Genomic DNA, 24,272 nt, shown 5'->3' on the forward strand with positions numbered 1-24,272 from the left:
GGCCCACATGCTGAAGATATATAGGAGGGGCTACTTACTGGACCTGTGGGTTCTCCTTCGTTTAATTTTCTTCTCTGTTCCGTAGGGCCTTGTGATGAAAGAAACTAAACCACAGGAGCTAGTTAGGTGCCAGGCAACCCTTAGCAAAATTTAGCCTGAGGAGAGAAGTGGCAACTGAACATCTGAATACCAACCCCTTCTACACTATTTCTGTATTTGGCTTTTAAAACTGTAACACATGACCCAGCTGCATCAGCACACATTGATTGATGCTTCTCTTGAGTCCCCATAAAAGGCCAAGGTTTGATTCCTGAGCTTCCCTAAAAGCAGGTCATGATGGTACACATACCTTGGTTCCAGGAACATGGGAGGCTTGTGAAGGAGGAACACAACATAGCAAGACACTGGCTGGCTGACCACATGCTTTGAGTCCCGTATTGAAAGACATGCTGTCTGTCACATGTGTGCCCAAAATCTAGAAAGGAGGAGGAAATAGAAGAGAAGGGATTGTGATGTGACCACGCTCCATTGGGAGGTGCTTTTGCCTTCTGCCTCTCCCTGTCTATCTCTAGAGATGAGTGCATGCACACTTTGAAAAAATCAAAAATAATAAACAAATAAATTAATTAATGAAAAGAAACCACTTCTTTCTGGAGCCAGTAGATGATGTGGAGGTTAAGGTGGTTGGATCGCACATGGCCAGCTGTCTGGGTTATAGAATACAAGTGATACTAAGTCTTGTGGGACAAGTAGGAGTGAGTGATACTGGACATGAGAAGTAAAATGCATGTTTCAAAGAGAGGAAACGATAAGGGAAATTGCCCAAACGTATCAACTTATTTGAGTCTTGATGTTTACGAAAATGAGCGTTGCATACCTGTTTTCTCCCAGCTCTTGTTAGTGTTTCTCTAGTTTGTGCCCCTGGGTACAAATGACACAGATTTGGGGAAGAAAGTTTTCTGTAAAAGCACAAAATATAAAATTTGAAAAATTTTATCTAGATGCTTTAAAAAGATTTTATTCTGTTGGGATATACATAATTTATGTAACTTCACAAACAAGGCATTGTGCTCAAATCCAACATATTGAGTGAATTGCCTTGGCTATTGTGAGTACATCTTTGGAATATGATTTTTCTTTTGTTTTGAGTATAATGTTTCATTTTTACATTAATTAGATGGCTGGTAACCAGAGTAGACTGAGTATTACTGGCATAAAAAAAATAAGAATTAATTAAGAAAAAAAGTTATACTGTTTAATTTTTGTTTCCCTTGAAAGTGCACCCAGATTTCCACAAAGTTCTTTTTCTATTTTCTTTCTTCAGTCCTTCCTTCCACTCTGGCTTTCTGTGGTGAAAACTGGTCAAAATGAGTTCCTAAATAGAGCTCTGTGTGTTGTTTCATATACTTAAAATTTTACATATTTTATGCATACTCGTAATTTTTAGAGTCCACATATTCAAGACTTTAAAATAAATGCCATATGATTAGTTTTGCTACAAATAGTTTTTTTAACCCTGAAAAACCTCTTAGAGCTCTTTCAAATCTGCATTTCACACATGCACACAAGTAATTCCTTAGTCTATTACTGAAATTATACATGTGTATTTCAGAACTGGAGCAATGGCTCCTACACTACCTGAAACAAACACATGAATGACAACAATAAACAGCTCATTGTAATTTTTATTAGAAATTGGACTGCAACTGTGAGTTATTTGAATTTAAATTGAAACCACTAGATGGTGCTCTGTGTTCTGAATTTCGGAGAAGTGTCAGGCTCTTTAAGGAGCAACAGTCTTTAAGGTAGTGTTACCAAGGCAACCTGCTTAGCTTGGTCTGATTGCTTTTTCTTGCTCTCTCTCTTACTCTTGCTCTTTCTCTTATTTCTAAATAATTGACTTTCTTTTTTCTGCTCGTAAATGTGTATTGTGTGTATTAGGAAGAAAGAGTGAAAAGAAAACATAATGCAGTATAATATATACCATTTGGGAGTAATCGCCGAGTGCCAGTCAGTTCTGAGGGGACTACAAAAGAAGTTTTGATTGTGGTCTGAAGCCACTTACAAACTGATTTAAGATATAAGTCAGGAAGGGGAAAAAGCAAAAAACATGAAAGACCTTGTTTAATACTAAATATGAACTACTGTTAGTAAAGGTGGTTTGCTCAAGAGGGCATTGCATCAGCAATTAGAAGATAACCCAGAGACGCCTCTAATAAAATAGGTTACATGAACTAATTTGTTTAATCTTTCCCATCTCCAGGTTTGTAGATGTTTGGATCAAGGTGATTGATCTTTACAACGTCAATTTAAATATGATAGAATTTTTCTGGTTTCTAGCATCTTAGAAATCACATGGGAATTTCTTTTAGGTCATAGTAGTCAGAAAAATCTCAAAAATGGGTAGAATTTAGAATACATATTTGTAAAAGAAAAGTCTAAAAAAGAGGAACAAGTGCAGAAAATGATATTGCCTCACAGTGGACATACATACCAGGCCCAAAGTGTTTGTTCAGCTGAGAGATGTTCAGGTGTTCTCATACGAAATACAATCTGTACACTTGTGGGGACTTGCTCCCTCCAGGTCCTGAAATGAGGCAAGGCCTTAAGAGTTATAGTAATACAACAAAAACGGAGTGTAAGTGGCTTTCTACAGAAGTTCTTTAAGTTGTTAGTGTCTACTACACCAAAACGATAAGAAAATTATAACATATTCATGTGAGAAATGGTATAACTCCCTTTTATCAATGCATTTTCTGAGGATGTGCTACATTGGAATCACCATTGATGGTTGTGAAACTTCATATTTTTGGGCTGCACTTGAAATTTACGAAATGAAATCACTATGGGGTGGGTTATAAAAAAGAAATTTTTAACAGGGTCCGTAGAGGATTTACAAGGATATCATAAATTGAAATATCCACTATTAACTACAAAATGGCACCAATGGCTTGGAAAAATAATGTATTAGTAGATGAAAGAAGTCTGATACTAAGATATCAGTGGACAGAAGATGGGTAATCTGCTTTGTTCAGGGGATGCGGCTCCTCTCTGATGTCCAGTTCCAAAGAAGGGATAAAACCCTGACAAAACCAGCCATTGAGGTGATGAGACTAAGGACTCAGGGTTCCTAGGTTTCTCAATGTTTGTAAGCTAAAAAAAAAAAAAATTGGATTAAATTTCTGTCATCTTTTATGAGCTCAAATGATTATTGTATCCTGTTTGAGGTACCAGTGAACAGATATTTAAATAAATGGGTAAAGAGAATGAATTTATTGGATACAATTTATAAGTCAAAAGGAAGAAAAGAGACCTCATAAAAAGCCATGAGAGTGATTAACTTCTGGTTTCAGCTCACACACACACACACACACACACACACACACAGAGCGTGTTTTTCAGCTGCTGGAGCCAGGAGTTGAAACACAGTTGACCATATGGGCTAAGGCTCCCCTAATCACTGTGTCAGGGCTGGCTCCTAGCATAATCTTTCTTCGAGACTGTATGATACTTTTCAAGATTTACATACAGAGGTTTTCCTGTATGATTAGAAGTTGACCTTTAATAAACTGAATAAACATTTACTGGAAACAAACTAGCTTCAGTTTTTCCTTGGCTCAATTCGGAGTTTTTTTTTGTCACACTCAATATAAAGTCCACCCTGGATTCACTAGTAATGGGGCTCTACATAACAAATACCTAGGAGAGTTGGATGTGTTTTAGTGTTTTCTAGTTTTATAGTAGTGTGATGCTATATTTACTAGTTTGCATGTAATTGGCTGATAAAAACAAAGCATAAGTACTGGATGAATAATAGGTTTTTTCAAAATAAAAAAATAAGTGAAATTTCTAGACAGGTATTTTAGTGAGAAATAAACTCAAAAAATATTTCTTTGGAAAAAGGCAATTTTAACCTTCTACTAAAGACAATTAGAATGTATGTCTTCCTTAATGAATATATTTGCAATTACTTCTTAAATCTTGATGGGATTGATTGCTTTTTTCCCTTCTTACACATCCCAAATCATTTTATGAGAACAGCATTACCCTGATACCAAAACCTTACCAAGACATCACAAAAAACCTCTAGACTAATATCCTCTATGAACATAAGTATAAAAATCTAAATAGAATTTTAGCAAAACAATTAAACAACATATAGAAAAGAATAATGAATGACAGCCAATAGGATTTATTGAGAAAGTTTCATTTAATATTCGAAAAAAATCAATCAATGTAATTCATTTTGCTATCAACAAAAAAGTTATACAATTAACTCACTAGAGACAGAAAAGGCAGTTTACTAAATACAACACACATTTCTCATAAAAATGATCAGAAAACTAGTAATAAAAACGAACTTGTCTGTCTCAATTAAGAGCATCTATATGAATCCTAAAACTAACATCTCACATATTGGTAAAAGAGTGAATGCTTTCTGTCTGTGATCAGAAAAGAGACAAGGATGTTCGGTTATACTACTTGCTTCAACTAGATTGGAGGTTTTACCAAGGCAATAGGCAAGAAAACAAACAAAAGACATCTAGATTGGGAAAACACACACACAAATTGCCTTATTTTTCTATTTTCTCTTCTTATACAGTCATTTATGTAGGAAAATCTGATGGACTTTTCAAAATAAGTAAATTAATTAATTAATTAATTAAAACTGCTGAAACTGTTCAGTAGATTAGCAAGGCTGCTGTATTAATATGCAAAAGCCAGCGACCAGCAGATGGTATAATGGTTATGTCACTGGATTCCCATGCAGTCGACTGTGATTTGAGTCCTGGAGCCAGTGGCTTAAAACTCATGCTGAGAACATGTGTGTGAAAGAACATAAAGAGGGATCGGCAGGTGGCTTGGTGGTTGGGGTGCTGGACACTCCCACATGGCCAACCAAGGTTTGAGTCCTGGACCTGGTGGCTAGCTAGCTTTGTCACTTTCTCTCTCTCTCTCATCAAATTAAAATAAATGAATGAATAATTAAAATTTTAAAAAAAGAGCATAAAGAAATGTAAAATACTTAGTGATAAATACACACGCACACATATACAGGCACATGTACAACAGGGTAAAATATATGCCTATTGAACACCATAAAACATAGTTAAGATAAAATAAAGGAGACCTAAATAAATGAAACAAAATATTATTTTTATAAGTTACAAGATTCATTACTGTGAAATATCAGTTTCCCTCAATTTTTCTAGGCCTTCAACATACTTTTAGTAAACTCCCATCAAGTTTTATGTAAAAAGTGAAAAAATTATTTTAAAATTCATGAAAAAATACAAACTATTAATACTTAGAGTAGCCCAAACAACTTTGAAAAAGAAAAACAAAATCAGAATTATAATTCTGCCTGATTTAGAGACTTAAGAAGCTACAGGTCAATGGGATCATATCAAGTCCATATATGAACCCACAAACATATAGAAACTGACTTTTTTTTAACATTTATTTTATTATGACCAGAGAAGGACAGAGCAAGAGAGAAAGTGAGAAAGCAAGCTGCCAGGTCCGGGATTTGAACCAGTTTGTCAAGTGGGAGTCCAGCACCCTTAACTACCATGCCACTTGCTGGCCCAGAAACTATCTTTTAAGAAAATATTTACTTAATTTTATTTATTATCACTATTAGTTTTAAATCTACTATAGATCATGTTCACTCACCAGAGAGAGATGAGAGAGGGGAGAGAGAGAGGAGGAAAGTAAGGAAGCAAGCTGCCAGGTTTGGGACGCGTACTGCAGTTGGCCATGTGGAAATCTAGCGCCTTAATCCCCATGCCACCTGCTATCCCCAAACTGATTTATTTTTAATTATGAGAGAGCACGTGTGTTCACCAGAGAGAAAGAGGAAGAAAGCCCCCCCACCTCACATGTGGTGTAGTCACACGGTGAGCCCTTGGCCTCCATCTCTCCATTGTGTCAGGATTCTGGACATGCACGCACATGTACCTCGTATGTTTTTAAAGCTGCGGGAGCCAGGATTTGAACGCTAGTTGGCCACGCGGGCTCTGGCTCCTTTAGCCGCTGGGTTACAAGGTCTGTCTGAAAATTGATTTTTGACAAAAGAGGAACAGTCCCCAGGGTAGAATACAGAGGTTGTTAACAAACGGTGTTAGAAAAATTAGATATCTCTATGTAAATAATAAACTTTGATTTATACCTTACACCACATAAAAACTTAACAAAAATGGACGATAACTAGTTATGAAACCTGCAAATATATAATTTCCAAAAAAAAACCCAGGAAAAAACGGTGACTTTGCATTAAGCAGAGTTCTCACGGGTAGTATATACCTTACATGCCTTACATGATGTGGTCAGAATGGCACAATACTTACGTGGTCTTCCTCAGAAAAACCCAAAGCCCTGGTCTAACAACAGAAAAATATCAACAAGTCACAAGTAAAAGATTGTACAGTAACAGATCAGTACTCCTTAAAAATGTCACCTTCATCAAAACAAAGAAAATTTGAGACACTTAACAGTTTCAGGAGTGAAGTAGATATTGCTACTAAGGGTAATGACATCCTGCATGGAACTCTGATTTTAAAACATTAAAAACGGATATTAGATTAAAAGAAAACATTAAAAATAATTATTAGTTAAAAACCCGCAGAAACAAGAATGAAGTATGGACTTCAGTTACCATAATAATATATCAATATGGGTTCATTATATCTGACATGTATACTAGCATAGATATTAACATGAGGAACATCTGGGTGTAGCATGTATGAGAACCCTATACTCTCTTCCGAATTTTTATGTTAGTTTAAAATTATTATTTTCTTATTCTAAAATAAAATGTTATTAAAAACTCAGTCGAGGGCTGCTCTTGAGCACAGTAATTAAGTACTACGCATTGGAAGCCATACCTCATGTGACTGACAGTGATTTGAATCCTGGCTCTAGGTGTTTAAAAAAGACACTGGGGGGAACCAGCAGTTAGCGTAATGGCTATGTCGCTGGACTCCCACGTAGTCGACCGCAGTTCGTGTCCTGGACCCGGTGGCTTAAAACTCACGCCGGGCGCGTGTGCGTGCGTGCCCAAGATCCCGAGAAGAGAATGGAGGAGAAGGGATTGCGGCGTGACCATCCCCCCCTGGGGGGTGATTTCTCGCTTTCTGTCTCTATGTCTCTCTCTGTCTGTCTGGCGAGCGCACGCGCCCTACAGTGAAAATCTCTCTAAAAAAAAAAAGACACTGGGCATGTAGGTGTGGATGTGTCCAAAATTCTTACAGGATAGAGAAGTGGAGGGAAAAGGATTGCAGTGTAACCATGCCCTATTGTGAGATTTTTACCGTGAGTGCACGTAAGTGCACGTGCTCTCTGACAATTAAAAAAAAATGTGGTTGATACTTCATTACAAAACTGAAGAGAAGAATGGAGAAAATAAGCATATTAATGACTTGATCATTAAGTATAGCAAATTAGACTCTGTAGGGACAAATACTGATCACATACTAAAACCTGTGAAGTCATCGATAACGATTCATTTTCCAGAAGTTTTACCTTGCCTTCTGTCATTTTACAGTGATTGCAGAACTTAATGCTGGCTAGGCTAAGCTTTACCAATCACAGGATGTGTGATCCCAGCCATTGAGCAATGCCTTAATCATTCCTCGTGTTGCTTATGCAAGCTGTACAGTGTAATAGTATACCCTTCCTGAAGGTCTGCTACCTTTGAAGTACCCCTGGGAATTCCAGTGTTGGGCTTGTTGGGTGGTTTGTCTCCCTAACCACATCAGTTCATTTCATCCCTCTTAGTTAAGTACCTAGAAGTATAATTGCTGGTTGTTTAATACGTTCAGTGTATATTTATTTTCTTAATAAACTACCAAAAATTGTTTGTAGCATTTGTATTCCTACCAACAATGTATGAGGGTTTCAGTTTCTTCACCTTCTTTCTAAAACTTGATATGGTCAGTACATCTAATACAGCTGTTCTAATAGGTGTGTATCTCACTGAATTTCCCATTAATCATGGTGTTAAGCATCTTATCATATGGTTATTTGCTAATCACATATCTTCTTTGACTCATTTTTACAAAGGGGATATTTTGAAAGTATTTATTGACTTTTAAATGGTATGGTATGTACATTGTTTTTTTTCAGTCTATCACTTGTGTTCTCAGTCCTTAAAAATTGATATTAGCATCAATCATCTGGCTGAAAATGTATGTCTAATTTCTGCAATGTAAGTGCACTCATCCCTGTCCTATTCACCATTGCCTTTTAAAGGAAGTTGCTATGTGCAATTTGCACTTAAGGCTTGGGTGGGTTGAGTACTTATGTTCCACTTCTTTGAGGGTCATCTACCTAGATTATTTGTGAAACTCTGCAAAGGAGATTATCTCTATTCCCTTTACTTATTTATTAAATCAAGTGCATCAGTGTTCTGGTGAATATTTATTATATCCTTTGTGTTATAATCTACCTGACTTTTCCCCCTTGCTGGATTAGAACTTCTCACAAGCATGAGAAACCTGTTTCCTACCACTAATGCTTTTGTTTTGATCTCCATTCTTGAGACTTTGCTATATGTTTGCTATATGTTGCTGCTCAGAAAGAATGCTATAATGTAGTTATTATACTGGAGACTTGTGGGTGAGATGATAGGATGAGAGAGATACTCTGATTTAGTGAGCCTGTGTCTCGGGGTTGTAGCCCTTACAAGTACTGATCCTGCACTATTTCAGATGTATTTTTTTGAGACTATGTTCTAGGTTTCCTTTTCATTTTTTCTTCTTTTCTTTTCCTTCCCTTCCTTATCTTTCCCTTCCCTTTGTCTTCCTTTCTACTTTATTTTCCCCTTCTTAAGTGAAATGGAAAGACTGGAGGGTTGGAATGGGAAGGGATTCCCTTCCCCTAGTTGAGATACCTTTTCAGAACTCTGTTGTGGTGAAGTCATTTTGTTATGAACAAGATTTTGTCTGTATTCCATAATAGCTGCACTTCTTCTACCTTCCCTGGGCCAACAGGAGAGTCTTGGATCCTCACTGTGAAAACTTAGTGAGTCCTGGAAGAAAAACACCACCATCCTCTCCCCAATAAGAAAGTATCTCCTAGAAGATTTTTATTTTCATTAAAAAATCAAGAAAATTATCAAAGTTGTCATTTAAATATCCCTGTGAGCTAATGACTTCAATGGCCTCTCTTCAGTTGGATGTGCATTATGCTGTGTGTGCATATCTCCTCTGGGGTGGCAATTTTTCCTGTGACCTCAGTTTTTTGACGGGTTTCCAAAGTCATTAACTTAAAGTTTCTGTACCTTTTTGTTTGTTCTCAGGATGACAGTGATACTTCTAAGCTCTTTACAGTTGGAGCTAAAACCAAAATTTCTCTTTTCATTTATTTTCCATGAATGCTTATTGAGAATCTATTTTGATTGGATAATTTTTGAGCACTGACAATGCGAAGGTAAACATAAGGAGTATGAGTTGTAGGCCTTAATGTGAAAAAGAATCATTTTGAAACTAATTATAGGGCCAGCCAGAGGTGTGTTGACTAAGGTGCTGGGTCTCACATGGCCAGCTGCATGGTTTAAGTCCTGAACCTGGTGTCTGGAAAGACATGCAGGGTATATGTGTGTAAGTGCCCAAAATCTTGAATGGAGGAAGAGATGGAGGAGATGGGATTGTTGCATTTCTATTCCCTCCCTCTATTTATCTCTCCATTTCTCTCTCTAGTGAGTGCTTACACCCCCTGGCAAAATAGTAATATGAAAACTAGGCTGGCCAGTAGCCTAGTTCTTAAGGGAGCTGATTACACATGGTCGACTGTGGTTTGAATCCTGGCCTCAGAGGCCTGAAAAATACACCAATACACCAGACACCTGTGCTGCATGCCCCAGATCCTGACAGGATGGAGAAATGGAAGCAAAGGAATTGCAGCGATACCATGCCTCACTGTGGGGATGGGAAGCGCTTTCTCTTTCTCTCACACACTCTATCTCTCTGTATCTCTCTGGTGAGTGCACACGCCCTCTGTCAATTAATTTTAGATATATCTAACCAATTTTATACATAAAACAATAAATATTACAAAAAGGTAAATATAAGAAAAAATTAGAGGTTGCTATAAGAATGGATATTAAAGCGACCTGCACAATCAATATGCTAGCGTATCAAAAAATTTGATCCAATTAAGTAATTGAATTGTCACAAATTTATTAGATATCTGAGTGTATACACAGATTTTTTTCAAGAAGCAATCACACAAGAACAAACAAAAACCAGAATTTCTGTCTTTGTTCAAAACAATTTTTTTGAGTAATAGATTTATTTTATCTTTGGAATATGAAACAATAATTTATGAGCAGATTGTGAAATGCTCCATTAAAACATTTAATTTACTGTAGAGTATGATACCTGCTTAATCTTTTCTAGAAATTGAGTAATATTTGGGTAAGGGCTGTTAATGGAGACCAAGTGGGACAAGTTTGTTTCTAGTTGAACATCAACTTTTCTTCAGAACAAAGCAGTATTTCATAAACAATGTTTGACATTAGCTTTTAAAAATTCTGTTATGCACCAGAAATGTGAATTGCATTATTTGAAAATAGTAAGCATTTCCCAGAACAACTGAGTACAATGTCACTTATATACAACTTCATCTGCAATTATTCTGAGAAATAGATTTTTAATAAATGGCAGGGTTCTTGAGTAGGCACTCTATGAAAGATAAAATTAGAATTTTAAAGCCATATGATCTTATCAATTGATACAGAAAAAGCATATGATAAAATCCAACATTCCTTCATGATTAAGACTCTCAGTAAAATCTGCATCTGCATAAAAGAGTCATTTCTCAAAACAATACAAGCTATTTATGAAAAATAAAAACAACATAGTTAACATTATTCTGAATAGGGGAAAGCTGTACAAGACCAGGATACCCAGTTTCTCCACTCCTTTTCAATATGGTGCTGGAAACCTTAGCCAATGCAATCAGAAAAGAGAATAAAATAAAAGTCATTTGAATAGGAAAAGAACAGGTGAAATTATTCCTATTTGCAGATAACATGATTGTATACATAGAAGACCCAATAGCATCCACACACACACACACATACTCACACACACACATACTCACACACACACATACTCACACACACACATACACACACACACACATACAAACTCCTGGAAATAATAAATAATAAAACTTTCAGGATACAAAATCAACATACAAAAATCTATAGCATTTCTATATACTAACAACAAGCAAATTGAGATAGAACCGAAGCAAGTAATTCCATTTACTATAACCACAAAATGTACAAGATACTTAGGAATACATCTAACCAAAGAAGTCAAAGAGCTCCACAAGGAAAACTGTGAGAAGCTTTTTGGGATAAGTAGTTGGCGTAATAGCTGTGTTGCTGGACTCCCATGTAGTCAACCGCAGTTTGAGTGCTGGACCCGGTGGCTTAAACTCACACCGGGCGGTGCATGTGCGTGTATGCCCAAGATCCAGAGAAGAGAATGGAGGAGAAGAGATTGCAGCATAGCCATCCTCCTGGGGGGAGGGGGGATTATTTCTCACTTTCTGTCTCTCTGTCTCTCTCTGTCATTCTGGTGAGCGCACACACCCTACAGCAAAAACCTCTCCACCCCCCCAAAAAAAATTAAAAAGCAAAAAAAGAAATTGAAAATGACACAAAAAAGTGGAGGACATCCATGTTCCTGGATCAGAAGAATTAATATAATCAAAATGGCAATTCTATCCAAATTAATCTACATGTTTAATGCAACTGCAATCAAGGTACCAGAGACATACTACACAGAAGACAATCATAGAATTTGTCTGGAATCATAAAAGACCCCATATTGATAAAGCCATTCTTTGCAAAATGAGTGGAGTAGGAGGCATTTCACTCCCTTACCCCAAAATATATTACAAAGCTGTGATAACCAAAAGCAACATAGTATTAGCACAAAAACAGATATGTGGACCAATGGAACAGAATAGAGACCCCAGAAATAAACCCCAAAACATACAGCCAAATGATTTTTGACAAAGGGTACCAGTGAATCCAGTGGAAAAAGGAAGACCTCTTTAAGCAAATGGTGCTGGAAAAACTGGATATGCACCTGCAGAAAGATGATTCTGAACCCCTACCTCTCACCATTGACAAAAATCAACTCAAAGTGGATCAAAGATCTAAACCTAAGACCTCAAACTTTAAACCTACTGGTAGATGGAGAAACTTGGGAGACATTAGGATAGGCAACGACTTCTTAAATAAGACCCCTAAAGTGCAGTCAATAATCCCAAAAATAGACAGATGGGATTACATCAGATTAAAAATTTCTGCACAGCAAAAGACATAGTAATTGGTATGAATCAACATCCCTTATAATAGAATATTTTTGTAAACTATGCTTCAGATAAGGGACTGATAAGCAGAATACACAGGGAATTCAAGAGGTTTACCAGAAAAAAAAAAAAAAAAAGATTAACCCAACTAATAGATGGGAAAATGAGCTAAAGAAACAACTCTCTAAGAAAGACATACAAACAGCCAAAAAGCCTATGAAAAAAATGTCCAACATCATTCATTGTAAGGGAGATGTAGGTCAAAACCACAATGAAATACCACCTAACCCCAGTCAGAATGACTAAGATTAAAGAAAACAACAACAACAAACAAACAAACAAACAAACAAAAAACAATAAATGCTGGTGGGGCTGTGGTGAAAGGGGGACTCTCCTACATTCCTGGTGGGAACGTAAATTGGTCCAGCCACTGTGGAAAACAATGTGGAGATTCCTCAAAGATCTACAAATAGAACTACCACGTGATCTAACAATCCCACTCCTAGGTATCTACCCAAAGGACAGGAGAACACTTAGTCAGAAAAGTGCTTGCACATCTATGTTTATTGCAGCATTATTCACAATTGGTAAGACATAGAACTAGCCCAAATTTCCATGAACAGAAGAATGGATTGAAAAAACCGTGGCACATATACTCTATGGAATACTACTCAACCATAAAGAACAAGACCCTGGCTTTTGATAGAAAGTGGATGAATATGGAATATTTACTGCTGAGTGAAACAAGTCAGGCTATGAAGGAGAGACAGTATATGCATTATCTGCACTCTGGTGGAAACTGAAAGATTAGAGGATATAGAGAAATGGAAAATTGTTATGGATACTGGATACAAACTGGGAAGGGGGGGGGGGAAGGAAAGACAGGAAAGATCTTAAGGAGAAAAATAGAGAGGCAAGACATTTATGGGACACAGAAATGGATTATTTCTGTTGATGATAACATGTGTAGTATCCCCAACTGGACTGGTGTGAAATGTATTCATGTTGGAAAATTCACTTTACAAACTAAGTGATGTATAATGGTTGATTGTATAAAATAAATGAAAATAAAATGAAATAAATTTAATAAGTGACCTGACCATGAAGTTTTTAATAGCAGTACTGCCTTTCTTCACTAACTCTATACTTTTCAAACAAGCAGACATTTTATTAGTTCTTACCATTTGCCTAGATTTGGGATAAGTACATAATGTAAAATGAACTTTGCTGTACATGGGAAACAAGGCATGGTTGCTCTATTCCAGTAAAACACATTATTTCTTTTTTTTTTCTTTTTCTTTTTTTTTTGGAGAGGTTTTTCGCTATAGGATGTGTGCGCTTGCCAGAAAGACAGAGAGAGACATAGAGACAGGAAGCGAGAAATCACCCCCCAGGGGGGATGGTCATGCCGCAATCCCTTCTCCTCCATTCTCCTCCTGGGATCTTGGGCACGCACGCACACGTGCCCGGCGTGAATTTAAGCCACCAGGTCTGGGACTCAAACTGCAGTCGACTACGTGGGAGTTCAGTGACATAGCCATTACGCTAACTGCTGGCCCCAAAACACATTATTTCTGAGAAAATATGTGGAATTTGGGCAACTTGACAATACATAATAATTAATTGTTAAACTGTTTGACACAAGCATTATGTTCAAAATAATTTTAAAGCATGAGTCATAGGAAGAGTTTCCCATGACAAGAACTATATAAAAGATTTGATTAAGGAAGGAAGCTATGCACTAGATACAATTTAAGGTATGTCTTGGATCCCATGATGTGAGGAAAGGATTATTCAGGGCAAGGATCCATCCACGTGAGGTTGGAACAATATCGAAGACCTTTAATTTCTTTACACGAGGTCATGGAAGAGGCTGAATAAATGGGCTGTATCATGGGGGAGAGATTCGTTCCAAGATTTTATGTTACTTCCTAGGCTGGAAACAACTCAGAAGGACCATGTGTGCATACATGAATCATTTTTTAAAACTGACTGAGGGAAAGCGAGGGAGAAAGAGATACAGAGTCAGAGAGAGAGACAGCACTCCCAATAGATCTTACCACTGCAATCCAACCCCCGCCTTTAGACAGTCCCAGATTATGGTCATGTACGTACCTGGTCTGCTCAAGGAGATGTCTGGGATTTGGACCTAGGAACCTTCCCATGTGGGATTGCATCACTGAGTGTCTGGCTTCTCATATTTGATGAATAAAAGATCAGTTGACTTCAAAACATTCCTGGAAACAATAACCTTGTAAGTACTTAGCATAATATAGGTTCATATGTTCAAGCAAAATATGGCATTCCAATGAATAAAATTTTAGAATCTGAGAGACACAGAATTATTTATGTCATCTCTAATCATATCAAATGGCCCTAAGCATTTTTGGACAGTCCTTAATCGTGGAGAATCAAAAAAAGTTGTTCACTATAATAACTCTTATCAATATAAGACTAAAAGAAAGAGTAACAGTTTTCACAAATTCCATAGGCTATTAGTAAATAGTCACAAATTTGTAACTATTTAGTAATTGTAGTTTAGTATTTGTAAAATGTTTGGTATACCCCTTGCAAAACCCATCATGCTGTTTGAGCAATTATGTAAAGTAAGAAGAGGTGTGTTTTCATTTGCTTTTTTTTTTTCCAATGGCTTTTTTTCCTAATGCTACCAAAATTGTCCACCTTTTTTGTTTGTTTGTTGTTGAAGGAAAGTACAGTTTAATTGCAAAGTGCAAAGCAAGAGAGTGGCAGCTCATGCTGAAAAGACCTAGTGTCCCCCAGGCGTTCCCCATATGCCTTTTTAAGGGCAAAATTAGGGGAGAGGTCCCAAGCCCATGATTAGCTCAAGGATTGGTTCAAGAAGTTATCACGTCTTGGGCATCCTTGATTGGTGAGGTCTTAGATAATGGAATTTCTGTTCTGGTTTCTGGAGCCATTCAGCCTGGGGTCTTTGAGCTCACAGCCAGCAGTGCCCATCCTACAAAACATCTTACACATTGAAATTAAAACCTCATCTTTCCTTTAAGTGAGAGTTTTAGAGGTCAAATGGCTCTTACCTTGAATGATGACAGTACTGTTCACACAGGTAGAAAACAAGGTAAAAAGCGAAAGCAGATACAGATGCATACAAATACATATTAAAAAAAATTATCCTGAAATTACTGGACCATTTTTTGAATAATCACTTATTTATTTATCTAATTCCATTTGTTATCATTTTTTAATTTGACCAGATAGAGACAGAGAGAGTGAGAGAAAGGGAAAGCGAGAAAGCAAGCTGCCAGGTCCAGGACTTAAAACGTGATTGGCCATGTGAAAATCCAGCGCCTTTAACCCACACACCACCTGCCAGCCACATTACTGGACATTTAAGGAATGTTTTCTGAAGCAGAACTATTATTTATTTATTTATTTATTTGTACTTTAAATAGACTGTTTACCTCCACAAGTGCTGGGGGCATGCCATGCACTAGCCACAATACTGAAAAATAACCCTTAGAAGTACAATAGAAGTCTGGAAAGAAGACAAATAACCAGGCCAGACTTTCAATTTGACTTATTTTCTCTTTTGTGATACTGAGTCTGTGAGTAGAGAACGAAACAGAAAGCCACGCTGAGAGGGAAGAGGTCAACCGGCCAGTAGAAAATGCTTGGGTACTCTGTGCAAGACAGATCAAAGCTGCAGCTTTCTCCTGGGTGACTAGGGATGAAAACCGCAGCATCACCCACAGCTCGGTGTTATTTGAGAACTGATAAACAGGCAAGAGAGAGGAGCGTTTTCCGGCGTGGCTCACAGAGCCCAGCATGACTTAGCAGCACAGGGAGTTGGCCGTGTAGCCATTGCTCGGAGCCCCTTTCCGCTCCAGTCTCTGCTCTCTCTTTGTTACAGTTTTCTTTTTGTCTCAGTTGCTGGCTAAGCAAACGTCTGTGTGAAGTAATCCATTGATCCTCCAGGTATCAGGATGGAAGAGTGGGTTTGTTTTGCTTAATCCTAGCCATGAATTCTGTGCCCTCACCAGGAGAGACATAAAAGTATCTTTTATGTTCTTCTAGACATCTGGTAGTTTTCAGTGGAATTGCCATTAGACGTTAGCCAAATTTTCTTAGTATTCCTAGTGGTTCTCTGCAAAATGAAATAGGGGATGTGATTTTAAAACTATGATGTGTATATCAAATCTGTAATTTGATATACTATTTTATAAGACATCCAAATGAAGTAGCTGCTTTTATATTGACATATACTTTTTCGAACTTTTTCATATTGGCATGTACTTTTATTGATAATCAAAGATGCAACAGAATTCTTAGCAAGGAGTATTTGTGCAGAGATAGATACATGTGCCCCTCCTATCTGTGGAAGGATAATGAAGGTGATTGTCCTTCACAGTGTCACTGGGTATGCAGACAACAGAACGGAAGTAGAAGGCAGAAGCCTTTCATTTATTGTCTTTTGTGAATTCTTATTTTAACATTGGATTGAAAAATCTTTATATATGAATTTCTTAAATGATTAGCATCATTTTCAAATGAAGTACCTAGATATATAATAATTTCAAACAATAACAGAAGAAATACAGTACGAATATTAATTTTGAGCTAATTATTGAAATTGAAATGGCAAATTGAGACCTGATCTTTCTCCTTTCTATATTTAAAAAGGTACTGCCTTCTGCTTTATCTCCTAGGAAATTTACAGTTTTCATTAAAGTTCAAGAAACAAAGCATTGTGTTCTTAAATTTTCATGTAAGTAATATAAGTGGGCATTATTTGTCTAAGAGTAGTAGACTTACTCAAATATATACAAAACAGAAAAATAACAATTTAAAGAATCAATGTATAATATTGTATAAAGATTGATGTCGTAGTTCTTAAAATGTTTTACTTTTATGATTTTCAATTTCTCCTTGTACTCTTCTTTCTTCAACCCTCCCTCCCTTGCTTACCAATAAACACAGAAAAAATGAGTGTAATAATATTTAACCACTTACAGTCTTTTATTTACTGTGACGGTGAATATAAAAGTCATATTTAATAACATTAAATAGTCAGTGATCATCAACTATTAGTTGGTACCAGTAAATAGTTCTTCTTTCAGATTTTTATTCAAATGTCTCCTTCACAAAGAATATTCAATGTTTTATTTTGTTATTCTTTAATCGTTCCATGGAGTGTGTGCTCACCAGAGAGAGAGAGTGAGAAAAAGCACCCGCTAATGTAACATGGTCACACTGCAATCACCTCTCCATTTCTCCATCTCACTGGGATTTGATGCATACACATGTGCTCTTTAGGCAGCCAAAGCTGAGACTCAAACCATGGTTAGCCATGTGGAATCCAGCTTCTTAAACATTAAGGTACAGGGCCGACCCAGTATTGTGTTTTAATTGCAACCTCACCCCTCACACATCTGTTATGTTCATCTACTCTCTTCTTACCTCAACGTATGATTTTTGAATAAGAAGAGAATTTGAACTTCGGCTGAATCAACCTTTAGAGAACTTTTAGTGCTTGAAAGTAGTAAAACTCAAAATTATTTTCCTTTCATCATAGTACTAATAGATTATGAAAAGAGGATACTATAAATTAGGTTGTTGACAAATGATGAAAATTTATTTCTTACAATTCTGGATGCTGGGAAGTCTGAGATCAAAGCACCAGACACATTCAGTGTCTGGTGAGGGTTTTTTTCCTCTCTCTTGTTATATTCTCACATGATGGGTGGGGCATGGAAAAAGGAGAACTTTGAAGTCTCTTTCATAAAGAAACTAATCCTATGGACATGGTCTCTACCCTCATGATATAATCAGTTTCCTAAGGCCTCACTTTCTAATACCTTCGCTGGGGGTTAGAATCTCAACGTATAAATTTTAGGGGGAGATATTGGTCTATTTTATTTCCCTCCATGTCTAATCATACTTTTCCTTTGAGATACCAAGTTTTTCATTTCTCTAGATAATCATATTTCTTCTGCTTTTCACTTATTATGTAAGGTATTCCCCCTCATCCATGAGGTCATGTTTCAAGAGTCCCAGTGTGTGCCGAAACCATACCTTTATATATGTATATAAAACAAACCCTTTATATATACATACTAGGTTATTTTCCTGCATACACATACCCATGATGAAGTTCATTTTATAAATTAGGAACATCATGGTATCAATAGTAATAACTAAAAATAGAATAGAGCAATTATAGCAATATGCTATAATAAAAATGATATGAATGTAGACTCTTTTTCCCTCAAAATATTGGTCTATGGTTGACTGTAGGTAACTGAAACTGTGGAAGGTGAAACCACTAACACGGAGAGTGGGTATTATACTCTGTTGATTCATGGCTATTAATTATCAAAAATATATAAAAGTATTTCCTCTCTTTAAACAAGTTAATACCAGCCTTGAGCTACCATTTTTCTTTGTTTCTTTAAATAGTTTGCTAATTTCTAAATAGTATAAGATCAATACTTGCTGTTGGCTAAAAACAAAAGTAGAATTGGATGAAAATATAAACAGAAGAGCTGTCTCATTTCAGACTTTTTAATACCTTTATAATATTTGTAATGTAATATATTGTTATTCAATATTAAATATATATTACATAATATATTATTTCAGGCTTACATGTATACATATATCTCTGCTTCAGAATTGAACATTAAATAATAAAAAATTCATTGTAAGGCGTTATTTCCTGTGCTACTTTAGCGTAGAGCACAGTTAGAGGGCTGTTTAATATATCTTTCATTTCCTGCCACTGCCTTGACTATGTGCACTAGAACTTCCCACTTCTTAGGCCTTTCAGAGATGGATGGATAGATGGATGGATACATAAATATATATATATATATACATGTATATACACACACACACATATTCTTTTATTTAAAGAATTATTTATTTTATTTATTATTATTATTATTATTTTTTATTTGATCAGAGAGAAACAGAGTAAGAAAGAGGGAAAGTGAGAAAGGAAACTGCCAGGTCTGGGACTTGAACCTCAGTTGACCAAGTGGGACCACCACGACACTTGCTGTACTCATAGATAAATATTGTAAAAATGCAGTTAAATGCTGAAGAATCAAATTAATTGTTGCCAGAAACTTTTGTTTTAGGATGGTATTTGACTCTCTCTTTGAATATAGACATGAAGGCTTTATTGAAGATAATTTATCACAATAAAAATTGAAATATTTTTATCACTGAGAGTGTATATGAAATATATAATAAATAATCATAAAACAATGAATAATCATAATTTAGTAGACACTGTCTGAGACAAACAGCAAAATATCAATGTATATTTACATGTTATATATACCCCAACAGGAAATCAATATTGTAGATGAAAATATATGCTGTTAAACATTTATCTACTAGCAAAATATATGTTCTGAGTCAGCCAATGGATACTTATAAAAACGTAAGTAAGCATTACTTTTTAGAATTATCTATTAGTGGTTCCCTAAGTAAATAGCAAGTAATAGTTTTGTTTCTGCTCTAATTGTTGCCATAGAGGCTTAATTATTAGAAACACTGACTGGAGATGTGAAAATAGCACATTTAACATACCAACGTAATACAAGTTTTAATTTATTCCATTTTAAAATTGCTTTGGTGTGCATAAAATAAGATTATAGGAGGCCAGCAGATGGTGTAACGGTTATGTTGTTGGACTCCCAAAGGGCTGAGCACAGTTCGAGTCCTGGACCCGGTGGCTTGAAACTCATGCCAGGCATGTGTGCCTGTGTGCCCAAGGTCCCAGGAGGAGAATGGAGGAGAAGGGACTGCAGCATGGCCATTGCCAGGGGGTGATTTCTCACTTTCCCTCTCACTGTTTCTGTCTCTCTGGCAAGCCCATGTGCCCTAAGGCAAAAAAGTCTCTTAAAATTGCATTAGAGATTTTAATTAGTATTATATATACAATATTTACCAAAAAATCAACCAAAGCAAACTACCAAGCAGAACAATATTAAAAAAAAAAATTTTTTTTTGGTTTAATTAAAGACAAATTACCTTATGTAATAGAAACGTAAAGTGTTCTGACTTCATGTAAAGCCAATGGAAATAAGGCCTGCTTTATTACATAATTATTTATATAATTACATCCTCTTAATAATGAGCTTAGTTTGAAGGAACGAGATGACATAACACTGGATTTTAAAAGTTAATACTGTTGCTATGGTGAGAGTATTCCAAAGGTCAAAATAGGAGGTGTGAAGCTAGGTGCTTTTATTACTAATTTAGAAAAGTGTTTACCATTGTCTTTTGTGATTCATTGTGTTAAAGTGGAGATCTCTGATTTTTCTGTGTTTCTTCATATGCCTCTTGCTACTGCTCCCCAGGCCTTAGGGGTGTTGGTGCCTCCCTTCTTCCCTTCCTCCAAAGACACAGTGGTATATTGCCACTGCTACCTTCTGAGTGACTGAGTGTTTAAATCAAGTGAAATCTGAGGAATTCTTTTTCTTACCTCTCTAAGATTTTGGTGTACTTGCTGAATGTAGTTGTTTACGTTTTTGTTTGTTTTCATCCAAAATGCATCCATTGGGATGGTTTCTCACTCCTCTTGAGTCAGGGTGCCTTTAGTGCTGCTTCCTCCTGAAGGAACATCATTCTGTAAGGCTCGCTTTTCCTCCTTGTGGGCTGAGAGGACAGCGGGGCAGCCAAGACACAAAGCTACTGTTTGTGCATGATGGAAGATCAGTGATCTTATAGCACCCCGGGCATTTCACACCATGACATAGGAATTCGGGTGCTGCACCAGGCACTTCTTGTGTTTCCTCTTCTCTTCTGGAGAGGGATGAAGGAGATCCTCTTCAAGAGGCATACTCTTGTGAGGAGGTTGTCACTGCTGGCTGGAAAGTGCTGGTTTATGATTCATTAACAGGAATCTTAATTCTTTCACTAAGGAGTCGTGATTCATTAACAGGAATCTTAATTCTTTCACTAAGGAGTTGTGTAAAGATTAATACCTGGAGTTGTTAGTAATTATTTAGAAGTCTAAATAGTGTTGTATTGATAGCACTGATAAAATTTGGAAAATTATAGGTTCTCTAAAAAGGAAATATAATGGGTACCACACATGCTATTTGCAAATATACTATAAATTTAATGATATGTTGATTGTACTTGCACTGACTAAAAGCTGAAAAATAGAAGTGTATTTGTGATATTTTTCCTACTTTTTTTTCCCCTTTGGGTAATACTGAGAATCCCCTCTTTCATTACTTACATCTGTTTTGTTAAAAAGAGTCCTTATTTTCAGGGACCAGCAGATGGTATAATTGCTGGACTCCCACATAGTCGGATGCAGTTTGAGTCCTGCACCTGAAACTCAAGCTGGGCATGTGTGAATGCATTGCCCAAAATCTCAAGAGGAGACTGGAAGTGAAGGGATTGTGGCATGGCCTTCCTTCCTTGAGGGTGCTTTCTCTCTTTCTGTCTCTCTCTTTCTCTCTAGCATGAGCATGTGCCCTATAGCAAAAACCTCTCAAAAAATTATTTTTAATTATCTTACTGGGGAGAAAGAAATTCAATTTACACTAAACCATCATATGCAGGAAAAAAAGTGATCTTTTCAGACAAGGTTAACTAAAAAAGAACAAGGAATAATTACTGTTTCACTTTAGAAAGGATAGAGCACAGATATTCAGCTCCTTGAATGACTATCTTGTAAACTCTTTCCATTTGTCTTATTGGTGTTTGAAACATTATCTTTCTCTTCTGATGAAATAAATATTGAAATCACTCAATCCTCTCGCTGGGCTACTGGGTCTTTGAGTCAGCTGCTGAGACCCTCTGCAGTCCTCGGTCCTGTCACCCTTGATTGAAACATTTTATTCTGCCTCCCTGAGTTAGTGGACTGAACTACTGCAGCTTGCAGTTGTTTGCTGGCCTATGAACACTGAGCCTTCAGAAATTGGTGAGCTGTGTTCTAAGGGTTTTTTATTATGGTTCTTATCTTAATTTTTCATGTCAACCAAAGTTAAGAGTGAAAATTTCCACCTGAAATACCTTTCTCTTCTAGCTATGCACTTCTAAACCATTTCTATTCTTTATCATCCAGATGGAACTTAACTGTCTCATAAAATCTCACTGGATGTTTTCAGCTAAAAGTAATGGATCCTCATTTTAATACCCAATGAAATCTTCCTTTTCTTCTCTAATGCATTTTTTTTTCACTTTTTATCATTTTTTAAAAAAATGCCACACCAATGCTTTTGAAAGAAATAAGTCTTTGGGAACAGCAGATGGTGTAGTGGATAAATGCTAGACTCTTACATGGTTGACCATGGTTTGAGTCCTGAACCAATGACTTGATATTCACGCTAGACACGTGTGTGTGTGTGCCAAAAATCCTGAAGGAAGACTAGACACGTGTGTGTGTGTGCCAAAAATCCTCCATAGGGATGGAGGGATTGCAGTGTGGCTATTCCTCCAGGGGAGAGTGATTTCTCATTTTCTCTCTTTCTGTCTCTCTCTCTGTGTCTCTGGCAGCAGCACACACCCTATAGCAAAAATCTATCAAAGAAAAAAAAAGAAAGAAAGGTATAAGGCATTAATGGTTGTCAGAAATTATGCTAAATATGTATAACCAATTCTTGTCCAGAGAGGTAATATCAGGAGTTGAGATAAGCCTAGCAGACCACGAGTATTTTGACAGAATTTCCCTCATGATTTGGTATATTCTGCACCTATTTTAGTCCTCCCATCTATGACACTTCCAGTATAGGTGTTTTCTTTTGATTTACTTTTTTCTTTCTTCCTTTCTTTTCTTTTCTTTTCTTTCTTTTCTTTTCTTTTCTTTTCTTTTCTTTTCTTTTCTTTTCTTTTCTTACATGGGAGTCCAATGACGTAACCATTATATTATATGCTGGTCTCACTGTTATCTTTCTTATATTCTTTGGTTCACATTTCCTGAGACATCATCAATAAATAATTTTTCATTAAATTTTTTATCAACAAAGCAACTAAATGAACATTCAAGAGAAAAATAAGAATCAACAAGTGATTTATCTTGAAGTCATCCACACTTGTTTTTAGGTATTCTGTTTTTAAAATTTGGTTTTCTGATTCACTGTTTATTTTCATAGCATCTGACCTTGGTGGTAATACCATCAGCAGCCTTAAGCTGTGCTGCCTATCTCAATCTTTGGCTTTTAAGTAGTGGTGTAAGTTCTCAGTCTCTTTGGCTTTATTTCCTGTTACTGGTTTAATGCTCACTCTGAAAGACTTTTGGGCAATTTATTGGGATTTCCATGAATAATCTAAATGAAAAATTTTAATATTCTAAAAAAGGAATGAGAAACCTCTGAAGTCTAGTTTTAATATACTAAGAAAGACATGGGATATAAATAAGATCCCAGTGTCCCATTAGACGTGTTGAAATTTCCAAGTTGTCCAATAAAATCAGTGTTATCAAACAACCTCTTATTTCATAAGAAAGATAAAGAATGCTATAAAATCAACATATCTTAATTTTACTAGTATAAATTTGATCTATAATTCTTAACATCTGGATAAAAGCAGGTTTACTGGGCCAGCCGGTTGGCATGAAGGTTAAGACATCTGAATCCCACATGGCTGACTATGTAGTTCAAGTCCTGGACCTGGAATCTTGAGAATCACACTGAGCATGTGGTGTATACGAGTGTTCTGAATCCTGAGAGTAGACTGGGGCAGAGGCACTGTGGTGGGCCCATCTCTCCCAAAGGGGTGATTTCTCACTTTCCTTCTATTGTTTGCAGAAAAACCAGATGCCAAAGAATGGAAAGCAGCACTCAAGTAAGTTAGGAGGACTGTTTATTGTCAGCAGGCATGGAGGAGTTAGCACTCTGAATCTCGGGCCCCAATTGGAGGAACTGGGAAGGGGAGATCTCAGGATGGGGAATGGGCTCAGAACCCACTCTACGCAATGTCAAAGGGAGGAGTCAGAG

The 24,272-nt window shown here is 36.5% G+C and overlaps 1 long non-coding RNA gene across 1 annotated transcript; it reads right to left on the reverse strand.

The window, feature by feature from the left end:
- Window positions 1-376: 376 nt before the first annotated feature.
- Window positions 377-21,146, reverse strand: LOC102482856 (uncharacterized). Its single transcript, XR_001370482.1, has 4 exons — window positions 20,807-21,146; window positions 14,449-14,570; window positions 2,495-2,587; window positions 377-475 (listed from the first exon to the last, which is right to left on the reverse strand). It is a non-coding gene; the product is annotated as an uncharacterized LOC102482856 (long non-coding RNA).
- Between the last annotated feature and the right edge of the window lie 3,126 nt (window positions 21,147-24,272).

This window comes from Tupaia chinensis, unplaced genomic scaffold (assembly GCF_000334495.1).
Source record: "Tupaia chinensis unplaced genomic scaffold, TupChi_1.0 Scaffold000002_1, whole genome shotgun sequence".
Taxonomy (NCBI): Eukaryota; Metazoa; Chordata; class Mammalia; order Scandentia; family Tupaiidae; genus Tupaia; species Tupaia belangeri.